This window comes from Patagioenas fasciata, chromosome 1 (genome assembly GCF_037038585.1).
Source record: "Patagioenas fasciata isolate bPatFas1 chromosome 1, bPatFas1.hap1, whole genome shotgun sequence".
NCBI lineage: Eukaryota > Metazoa > Chordata > Aves > Columbiformes > Columbidae > Patagioenas > Patagioenas fasciata.
The window spans coordinates 160,946,717-160,959,210 of NC_092520.1; positions in this window are offsets into that span (position 1 = coordinate 160,946,717).

Consider the following 12,494-nt stretch of genomic DNA (forward strand, 5'->3'; position numbering starts at 1 on the left):
TCCTTCCTCCAAGGACCATTTACATACTGCAGCTTAAGACGTGTGAATGCGAACTGCGTAAACAGACCGTGGAAGAGCATCGAGAGCCTGGGTCTTTGCTTGTCCCCAGGGAGTGCTTTAGTTGCATAATCATACTCATGGGTAAATTCTTTCCAGGATTTTCATGCTTTCATGCACAAAACTGCAGTAACCATGGGGAATGTCCCCGAGGAGGCAGGTGTTTCATCAGAGCAGGTACAAATCTGTGATGGATAGAGAGGACCACCATTCTCTTACAGCACAGATAAACATACTAAGAATTAGCCTATTGCAAGGAGAGAAATGGTACTAACATTATTATGGCTATGTTAATTAAAAAAAAAAAAAAAAAAAAGAAAAGAAAGCATGACTTTAAAAGAATGTAGTGAGGACTCACTGAGGGGCGGGCAAGAGAGTGCCAGGCTGCTGCAGAGCTACCCTTCTGCCCTGGCAGTCCTGAGGACAGGGTCAGGCTGGAGACAGCCCTGGTCTCCCTCTCTCTTCTTTACTAGCTCTCAACAGCAGCTCCAGACCCACTGCGCTGGGGGACAGCATCCTGTTAACCAGGGAAGATCCCTGGCAGATCAACCTGCACAAGACTCAGAAGCCACTCTACAAACCAGATGTTGCAGACAGCTGAAATGCCACTCTTGGCTGCAAGATCATGGACATGGGATTCACATAGAATGCTAGCTTACACCACTGCTACGAAGACCATTTCTCCCAAGTGCTGAAGACATGGAATTTGGCAGGACTTTTACTTACGGATGTCAGTGCCTTTAATGCAGGTCATTTCTGAAGTTATGGCTAGATGTCCCATAAAAGTCTGGCATGCTGTATTACAAAATGTAATGTGCAATTTTTTTTTCTGGAGTCTGATTCATGGTGGTAGAATCTGCAATTTAAAAAGGCATGGGTGAAATGAAAGTACCTCAAATTAATATGCTGTCTCTGTTCTTAAAACTGGTCAGGATGACAGGACTGTTAAATAGTATATAACGTACATCACTGAGAAAAGTGTTGCATGATGCAAATCAGCTATTATTTTGTCATTATGTAAGGTCCTGAATTTTACATTTCTTTCAATGTCTTCAACAGTCCTTGATGAACCCCCTCAAAGGAAGTTTCTACTTACCATCAGAGAAGCAAAAACATTTAAAGAAAAATTATTTGATTCCCAGTAGGGCTCAAAGGTGTCAGAATTTGTACAACAAACAAGGACAAAATTACACACATTTCCTGCAGCATTATTAAGCTGATATTTTATTTATCTAAAATACCATACAGATTTTAGTAAGTGGCAGCTGTGGAGTTCATGCATATATGGTAGGCAGATGGAAATGATCAACTGTAACATCTCCAAAGGGGCTTTTGTGGCGTATCAGACCAGTGACTCATGAAATGAGAAATGTTTATGTGACAGAACCCAGGAGCTCCATGCTAGATGAAAGCAAACACCATCAAGTGAGTATTCACCAACCTAACACACAGTGACAGACACACCATGGTCACCTGATTGATACTTTTTAAAAAGATAGTTCCAAAGTGCTTGGTAGCTCATTAATTCATAGTTTCCAATTTTCTGTGCAAAACTGTGTTCAAGCAGTTTCAATTACTGCAGGGGCAATATTAGATGTAAGTGAAAAGATGGGAATGTTATGGTTGTTATTACATATAATATACACAAAGTCATGCAGATTTTTTGCCATTTGCCTTTTAGCAGCAAAAAGATTCTACATAGTAGGCTCAAAGTGAACATTTGGCTGAAAATCATCATGCTTATATATTCTATTTTATGAACCAAACAGGACCCGAGGGTTACATTTGGTTTCACTCTTAAAAGTAACTATTTTCTGGACATTTATTTTATACATAAAATGTTACTGATTTTGTATTTTAGATCCAAATATGTAAGGATCTCTCTCTAGAAGAATTTGATATCTCCCAAGGTCTTCAGCTTCCTCCTTTACTCAGTAAGCATTTTGCTGAGGTACTGGTATTGCAAGAAACTGAAATTGTCAGCTCACCAGGGGCAGAATAAAGACAAGGCCTCAGAATTACCTTCCCTTTCTGTCAGCTAGTGGCCACAAACATGTCAGTTTGAGTGAGTTTTTTTTTTTAACTGTTACGATATTACTCAGTCCTGCAAACCTGCAGGGCTCGTATGAAGTCCATGGCTGCTACCAACCAAGTCAATATTACTTATACCAGGATACTAGTCTGCAGTACACTGAACAGAATAGAAAACCCTCCACAGGGTAGGATGAAAATTATAGGCTAAGTACTGAAGAGGCTTTAGAAAGCTATCTGACATTTGTGCAATGACCTTGCAGATAAGTACTGATTTATCCAACTTATGATATGTTATATGCCAAAACAGAAGAATGCTTTTTGTATGGTTCTGTAATGATGGAAGCAGAGATGCTAAGGCCTGGGGCTGTGCATCATCCCACATGTCACACTGAGTGTCAAGTCTCCACCCACAATGCTAGTTGGGAGGTCGGAGAATACAGGCTTGGCTGACTGCACATCCCTACAGCCTCAGAGTGAATTAAGTCTTCAGGACTTGTTATGAATTTGAAGAAGAGTTTTCTGCTTTATTGCATTCATATTTTATTTTTATTAACACTTCAAGTAAAGTTTAACAGAACATTCTGTAAATGTCATAGACCATAATTTTTACATTGTCTTTCATACTATGCCCCTGTGTCCCAAATCAAGATAATGCTTGTTGAAGCATTTTGTAGTAATTTGGTCATTTCAATATTATTTGTTTTTCCTCTGTTTGGACATTATTTTTAATTTCTATTTCCAAAGAAAAGAAACAATGAGATTCCTTACAAAATTATAAACTGCACCTTTCACTCTCAACTAATAGTAGAAGAAGAGTAAGACAAAACCTCACCAGCTGCTTCTGTCAGTGACGATGGTCAGAATATTCTTAGAAAAAAAGACATATACCTATCAAAAAGGAAAGTTAAAACCTTGATATTTGAGATAAGTGTTTTCTTCTTTCTAGTGTAATTCTTGCATTTCACTTTAAATTTTTTTTGCATGACATAGCCATGGTTTCTTTGGGGGTCAGCAATGACTTGTATGTGTTCTATAGAGAGAAGAAATTCATGTCAGACTCAAACAACTTTCCACAACTAAGAGAACAATTTGTCATAACACTGGAAAAAACTGCTCATTTTTGGATGAAAAAATTTTGTCTAAAAAACAAATCAAAATTTTGTACGAAATTAAAAGCAATTGGCAAGATCTATTTATTTAATTATGCAAGAAATTTATAGAGCATATACCTTTCTTCTTTAATCTAGTTCTTTCTATACTTTCACAAGCTTTATTTCTCCTTTTTCCTTCATTTTGCAGGAAGCCGACAGGAAAAATCTGCTTCCCTTCTTTCCTCTGGAAGTTTCCCCTAGATAGTTAATGTTCATGCCACTTAATCCACATTTTTGATATCTAAAGAATCCTCTCCCAGCAGACAGAAAAAAGGCAATCTTCCCATCTGTAGGAATGCAACTGGGAGAGGCTCTACTGAAATCATTACATTTTTACTGCTGACCACTTGAGCACTTTCAAACTTTAAATTGCCCTGAGTTTCTTCTGTGTCGAGAGGTTCAGGATTTACAGCAGAGCTTGATATAAGATCAGTTTTATTATGTTTTTGAGATCCATGGTAATATGTGAGCAGATTGTTTATTTTGCAAAACTGCCATTTTGTAGGTGTTCAAAATATTTCCTAACTTCTCATTTTTAATCTTGGCATTTTTGAAGCATAGTTGAGGAAGCCACTGTACAGGGGGAAGAAGATTCAAATTAACTACTGCAAAAAGCATATCAGCACCATCTCCAGTTGATTCCTGCCTGTTCATTCAGCAGAACAGCTTCTGCACTATGAGTGGATGGTCTTACTCAAGCCCTCCAGAAGATGTAACTCATTGCCTTACTTATTTGAAACCTAATTACTCATGATAGTCTCAGGACAGCTACCAGTCAGTTGATGATTCTGTGAATTTGATTTGGATATTTTTCCTGTGAATTTGCAAAAACAGCAAACTCTTTCAGAACTCTGATGTTTTGGTGCCTCGAGCAGCAATCACAGACAAAGTAAAATTCATTTCCTCGAATCCAGCTTGTTACTTTGCTTTGCTTAGAGAAAAGTCTTCTGTGAGTACTCATAATTTTCTGTCAGTAATATCCATTTTTATTATTTCACTGTCATTGGAAGCAAGATACCATAAGCTATTAGGTTATGGGTGTTCAAGACTAACCTTTTTTATCTCCAAAGAAATGTAGGGTCATTTCTGCATTTGATATAAGCACATAACTCCTATTACACTAATGGATAGTTCTAAGTACGCATATTATTAACCCCTTCCTTTTGTGTGTCACCTAATTTTCTTTAAGTGCAAAGAGTTCCATTTCTTAAAATCCCCAAACTATTCTTCATCTATTGTCACATTTGCAGACTCCATTTGCCTGCTCATCACTCTTCACACAGTATCATATCTAATTTGTTCCAACACTGCTCTTAACAAGAAAAGTGAAGCCAAAGTTATTGAAGTTGATACAATAAAAGGTTTTGCTAAAGGCCAACTGCTGCTTCATGAACAAATCTTTTCGTAGGAAGAAAAAAAAAATCAAGGGCTTACATCAAGCTTCTTGGATTACAATATTTGGAACTTGTCAGCCTACATTTTTTGTACCAGCATCTTTGAAAATCTTCTCCTCTGTCATGGTGTTCTAAAGATAGATGCATTAGTAATAAAACCTTATTTGATTAAATAATTAAGTCCTTGTCAGTCATAATTAAAAACTAGTTCTTAGCAGAACTCTAATTATTTCTACTGAGATTTCTCAGGTCACATAAACTACTCATGCTTCTAAAAATGCAGAGACTATAAATCTATTTTAGTCTTGTGTTTTGTTTACTGTTTGTTCTAAACTGATTCTTCGTAGTCGATGGAGGTGAGGATAAATGCCAAGCATCACATTCCCACATGATGGTGAGGCCCATCCCTCCCGTCACAGAAATCTCATGGAATAACAGAATAGATTCAACAGATGTTGCCCTGCCTTTTAAGAGGTGCAGTCTCCACAATAGAAGTTTGATGTCCCAATCCCATCCCAATACTATGGCCCATGTGAGTCCTTCCTTTGTAATATTTTTAGTGTAGATATTTTACAGTGAGTACTCATTAGATTCTGAGCTCAATTAAAGGTGAAAACTTCGAACAATATTTTGCTTATGATAATGAAGAATTCCAGTTCAATCCACAGAACTTGTATACAGGAGTAGAAAAATGGTGTGATCTATATTTCAGTTCAGCTAAGTAGCAAATATTTAAAACAAAATTTAACTCACAACAAAGCTTCACCATGAAGTCAGAGATTGGCTGATAATTTATCTTCAGAGCTCTGGGTTCTTCATGCCTACAAACATTTGTCATGTTTGGTGACAAAACAGAATCATAGAAATTACCCTATAAACACGTAGGATTTACTGTTGCAATTCAGGCTCAGGTTTAGGCCAGCCAGTTTCTGCTGTGTCCCTCTAAAGGCAATTGAAATGTTAGACAGAGTTGCATTTCCTGCAGCACTTTCAGACAGAGTTTTCAGCCAGAAGTCAGGAAATTAGCTCAGACTTTCCATAGACATTTTTCTACCTGCAACAGGATCTCATGGGTCAGCATATCATTCCAAGGCAAGCCTAGCAGCTCCAAAGCTGCCCATGAGGGAAGGTCATGGCCTGATAAGAGGGAGACTGTTTCCTGCCTTGTTGATTTGACATTCAACCAACCTCCCTGGACAGAACAAGGTCCCCATACCCAGTCATATGGGATATATAGCTGTCAGACCTTCAGCGGGTAAGAATGGAGACCAGGCTTTCTCTCCTCACGCTGTTGAGTCCTATGTTCACACATGCGATAGACTCTTTTTAGTTTTAATCAAACTCGTCTTTCAGGTCAAGGTGTTTTCAAAATGTATTATAGTGTCAGACAGAGATGTAAATCTGAAATAAAAATAAAGAAAACACTAACATTTCATCTGTCATTTGTAAAAGAAAAAACAAGTCACACAGGCTAAAAGTTTCCTCTCTGAAGAAACTGAAGAACATCTCCAAAATAAAAACAAGGTCCTGTTTCATCTAGCCTGGATTTTACTTAACTTCAAAATGATGCCACAGGTAGTCAGTGGTCACCGAAAGAAACTTTCCCTGTGAGTAAAAATTGTCTCTTAGTTAATGCAGACTGTACAGCCTTTACAATGTCCTACAGTCTGCAAAGCAAGTCTAATCTATTTATTCCACTTCCGTGTACTACTCATGTATCCCAATAAAAAGGATCATCACAGGATAGATGGCAATTCTGTGTTATTTGTTCAAATGGACTTCATGCCTCAAAGGAAGACTTTTGAGACTTGCAAGACCATGCAATATCAAAGCAATGTAATGCTACACATGATTGCATGGCCTTTTATTTTAAAAAATTTATACACCAATGACTTACTTCATCTGATTTCTTCTGTTCATCCCTCTATATACAAAAATAAATGAATGTAAGACAGTTGAAAAGAAAAAAATTTATGCAGCTACACTGTTTATTTCTGCACAGCATTGGCCTGATAAGCTGTTTTAAGAAGTTATTTCAATCAGTTTTAGAAGACGTACACAGTTTCATGGATCATAGCCCAGATAAAACTACATAGAAGCTAGCATCTCTATCTAATCATGTTTTATCAACTTGAATAGCAAGGAGATTTTGGATGTAAAAGAACCTTGATAAAGGTGACTGACCAATTCAGACTTTAAAAACAGAACTCTCTTCCAGCACAACTCTTCTTTCAACACAACAACTAATGCTTCAACAAACTGTTGTTCTGATAAACTTTTCAGAAAAACAAGATTCCCTGAGACTTTCAACATCACATCATATTGGCCCATTTTTCAGTGGATGGAATAGATGGAATACAACATGGATGGAATATAAAACAGGGAAGCAGAAGCAGAAAGAATCCTGTAGTTAAAGCACAGATAATGATTCATGGATAGAGGTGTCAAAATGCTGTTCCCACAGCTATGAAACCTCTGTTTTGGTGATTGTGAGTGTTAAAGTTATGATGAATCATGACTCAATCTCAGGAAGCAAGTTGAGCAGGCATGGGTTTAAAGTTGGGTTTCAAACTCTCCTATAGCTAAAAAGGTGCACATTGCAAAGTGTCACACTCGTCCTACTGCATTTTATTCTGGCTGGCTTCAGAACCTGTAGGCCAGAAGCATCAACATCTTGTAGATGTCTACCCATCCAAGGCTGGGCATGTTTCTTCACAAGGTGCTATCATGAGCTAAATGACAAATAAAGCAACCAACCAACATAACAAGACCAGATTAATTTCATGTACGGTTTCTTCTGATGCACTCATAAATTTAATAAATCATAGTTGTTTTTACTTATGAACATTACAAGAATATTACACAAGAAGTACTGTTCAGGCTTCTGAATATCGATATGCAGCAACTAACAAAGGCATTTAAAGCCCACCACGCTTAGACTTTCAGTCCAGAGGGCACAGATTCAATCACCGGCTCTTACCTGACATGTTAATCACAATACAGTGGTATATAGAGTAAGTATATGGTAAAAGTTTAGTCTCTAAGGATAAGAAATGAGCATCAAAGAGATTACAAAGAAATTAGGAGAAGTCTCCTTAAACTAAAGTGATGGGCTGTGAGTCAGGTTCAAATTCTTTTGAAGTCTGACTTACGAGAAAGTAATTTTTTTGAACATATGTTTTTACAGTAGTCATTCTCCTAATCTGAGCATGAATGATAATCCAGACATTTGGATTAAAAGGTAAAAATGATTATTTTAAAATAATTACTTTGTAATAAAATGATAACAGGTAGAAATAATTATTTAATTCAGTAAGTATTTGGCTCCCATCGTGTACAGGTGGCTAGGACTGGAGCTTTGCTGAGCTGCTCTTGCAGGTTCTAATGCTCACTGCTGTGTCTCTAATTGCTCCCAAATGACAAATCAGTGGATCAGGTGAGTTCCTACCCACCATGTGCTAGACCCAGGATGAACAAACCTGGCATCAGATCCGTGACCAGCTGATGTGTCTGAAAAGTTTCAGAAGAGCTTGATTAGATGGACTAGAGTACTTACCTCTGTGAAAGAAAACCAGCATTTTAATCAGTCTTGGGAGGACTTTGCTTGCATTGATTCAATCAGATCAGCAAAACAAGATTTAGTCAAGAACCACTGCAGAGAATTTATATGTTGGAGGCTGACTTCATTCCCCTTTGCTTCCCCTTTCTTCTCACACTCCCTTTAAATGTTGAGTAATTTTCCATCCATTTTGCTAAAATGAAACTGTGTCTGGTTAGGCTGCCAAGTTGTTCATTATTGTCTTAAATCTTTTTTTAAAATTTTATCTGAGTATATCTAAATATGACAATTGACAGCAGGAAGAATTGTCATTCAGGAAGAGAAAGCTCTTACAGAGAAGAGAATACCCTGTGTTCTTATGTATTTTTTCCTTCCCTTTCAATTTTATCTTTGTTTTCTTTTACTGTGGAGATACAAACAAAACTTTTGTAAGAAGTTTCAGGGATGCATTTATTCCTGGGCTAGACCAGCACTGGGAGGTAGAAAAGGTTGTGAAGGATGCCACAGGGCACAGCAGAGGCAAGAACTACTCGGGAAGAGAAAGGTCCAAGTTTCTCTTGGAATCAGTCTGGATCATGGATCAATCTTGCTGGAGAAAAATCTGGTGGACTTAGGTATTCTTCATGGAAGAGCATACCTATGTCAAAAGTTAAAATGAAATGAGCATGGATGGAACTTTTTCACTAAACTGATCAAAGGCCAAGGCCTCTATTAGACAGTCAAGACAAGAATGCTCAAATCCTTCCCACTTGCTTCTTAGTGTAGTCATCCCATCAGTTTTGCAATAGCTACATCATGTGGAAAATAGCTGCTGTTTTCTATCCAGAGGGGTCCTTGGGGGATCTGCCAACTTTATATACTGTGCTGTAATGGAATTTGAGACAGTTAAAGCTGACTGAGGAGAGTTTCCCACTAATTCATAACATCCTACAAATAAATTGGTGAAATCTGCTGAGTTTCTGCTAACAATAGTATTTTCTAAGTGTGGTATTTTTTTGTTTTTTAATAAGAGGTATTGTCTGACCCTTGCCATTTGAAATTATTAGGTATTGAGAGGGAAATGCTTCAGAAATGAAATATAGATACATGTATGCAGCCAAAACTTCTTAAATTATACCATTGTAAATGCTTTTATTTTAAACACTCTCATTTGAATTAGTTTCCCACAAGCCAATAGCAAAGATTTCAGCTTTCATTGCTTAATTGAAATCAACATATGCCAGTCAATGTCAGTAGTGAATATGTTACTGAAAATACTAAGAGCACGTGGAAGTAAATAGATTGATTATATAAAACCAAGGCAATAAAGCAAGAAAGGAGTTCAAAGTCTGCAAAGGAATCAATGCACTTGGACCTTCATTGTCTAAAGGAGACCCACCAAAATCTGCAGGGCCCATGACGTAAGAGTAAGGCAATACTATGGAGGACTAGGTCAAGGATTTTTACACTGTCAGATTTTTGTGATGTTAGTTAGTCCTCTGACAAAAGGACCCTCTTGGAGAATTGGAGCCTAAACTCCTGTTAGTTTCTTATTTTGCATCCAAGAGTATAAGGGTGAAAAATATTAAAGAACTTCTTAATAATGTTTTATTCTAGCCCTAATTTTCTGCACCCTCTTTTTCCTCTCAGCATGTCACACACAGCAGTATATGATTGGTGAAAGGGAAGGGTTAGTTCTATGGAGCACTAGCCAACTTCCGAAAAAAATGATATTTCTGGGAGAGGTCATTAGGTCACACCTACACTCAATTGAAGCACTGTTTGTGCCTTCAAACGCAAACTCAAATTCTCTGCACACTGCTTTAGCATAAGTTTCTCTCACAGGCAGAATCTGAATAAAGGGAAAGTCATGCCTTTCATCAGCGTATCATGACACCAACTTGCAGTGAGGATATGGATTTATGGACCAGCTTCACCAGCCCAGCACCACTCTTTGCCTCAGTGCAGGGCATGGCCAGCTTCCTGTAGACTGATTTTCTGCACTACCAGCAAGGCCAGGTTCATCAACCCAAGCTCTGCCTGCTCCAAAAAAGTCCAAAGGGTCTGAACTGAGAAATGCTGGGCTCCTCCAGTGCCAGGGGAAGCTCGGTCCCATGCCACTGACAGATATATGGCAGTAAAGCTTCTGCTTCCATGGCACAATTTAGTCTTCTGAGAGAGGTGACTTATCCTTTGGTTCATTTCAACGACATTTCTGAAGTACTCAAAACCTCTCTGAGGATCTATATGGCTTGGGTTTTTTACTTCCCAGAGAACGCTTGTTTACAGATACAATACACAGCAGAAATCAGAAACAATTTCCTGCAACTCCTGTACCTGTTCCTGAAATAATGAGCTTTTAATCCTGGGGTTACTATTACACATAAATTTATTTCTCCTGCACTAGCATCTGGTGCCTAGTACATTTAAAACACACACTTTGTGCAGTCTCCTCAGCAGTTCGGTTTTTCTTTGCTGTATTGAGAGAGTCAAGGTTGTATTATTTGATGATACTGCCCAGCAGCAATACCCTGAGCACTATGAGATCTCTGCATCCAAGGGGATTATCCCTGCTTTGACTTCATAGATGTTCCTGTAAAATTTTAAATTTTCTCTTAGATGGTAGCTACACATATTCTCTTTATTCTCTTTTTTTTTTTTTTTAAATCTCTGAAAAGAGAATACACTTGAAAACATCCCACCTTATTTTAGTCATTTAATCTGGATGCTCAAGTTCAGGTTTTCATAGTTACAGTTTTCCTATACAGGTCATGGGGAAGGACAGGCTTTCATAGAAGGCAAGTCAGTGGCTCATCAGTGGACTAAATTGCCTGATTGCTCCACTGTCTATCAAGGAAGTACTATGGCCAAGGTATCAGTGATGAACCCATTTCCAAAGGACTTCAAGCAGTGTGACTGAACACTGTGCACTGTTTGTCTGGAATTTATAAGAAGAGGGATTATAATGGTCATTTTCACCAGTTGTATAGGCAAGGTAACACTTCCCAGACAGCAAACATCTTTTTAGACAATACACTGGGAAGCCACATCTTCCCAAGGGTAGCATAGAGACTTGTATATGTACCACAGAGCGTGGGTTGTCTCTTCTCCCTCCAGCACTTGCCCTGTTCAGATGGTATTCAAATGGGGAATGTCAGTACAGGAGCTGCTTGTTGTAAACTTATTCACCTCTGCCTTTTAGTCAGTAGAGATTTAGATCAATAAATGTATCAATACATGGATCTATGGTTATTAGGCTTGTCTGTCTGTTAGGTTTCGGCCAGAAAGTATACTCCAGCCATTTGCAGCACTTCAGGTTTGATGAGCCAGCTCTACTCATGGAAGTATTAAACGGTCAGCCACAGCGGTCTGGAAAAGAACAGGCTGAAATTTGTGACTTAGAGGACCAAAGTACCTGCATGCAGTTGACAGCTTTTCCAGATGTTTAAAAACTGGTACATGAGTTCAGCCTCATTGGGTGGTATGGCACGTTTAGCCCCAGGAGTGTTTGCAAATGGTCTCCGAAGAGTTCAGCTGCACTTCAACAGTGCCACACAGTCTGTCAGAAAATACTTAAGTTAGAGATAAATACAGTTTAGCTACTGGGTAATAGTCATCCATGGTAGTCTCAAACGACAAGGTTGAGAGGGTGGTTCAGACCATAAAACACATATGAGAGTGAAGTCTTGCTCGGTGATAGACCAATGCCAGTAAATAACACCCAGTGTTACCCATAAGATCCAACATGTGTAGACAGCTTAGGAAATACTACTCTTCTTTTCCTAGGGATAAATTTTGTTCTAGAAGTAATTGCCAGACAAGATGCATAAATTGACAGATGAGAAAATGTGTACATGAAGGTGCTTTTGAATGGCGGGATGTCACCAGGACTATATGACTATAAAGATGCAATACTGTAGGACTTATTTCTGAGCAACTAGATTACAAATAAAGGTGGGCAGCAGCTAAACCTGTGTGAGGTGAATGCCATGATCAGAGGCTACTCCTTGTCCAAACCAACAGGGATTCATCAGATAGAGAGGTGTCACAACCTGAGGATAGTGTTGAACAACTCACTGCAGTAGTGCCAAAGCTGTTTAGAGACCATCTTCTCAAAGGAGCTGTAGGAATAGCTGTACAAATTTCCTTGGTGATGATATTATCAAAAACAAAGGAGGTTATAAAAGTCTTCCTCCCACTCCTCTTCCACAGGTCATTGGGCCTTCTGTAAAAGTAGAGGAGATGCTTTGCACAGGCACAGTGGAGATGAATTTTCTTTCTTGACCAGTTGACCTATTCTTGTACTACAAAGCTGTTGCA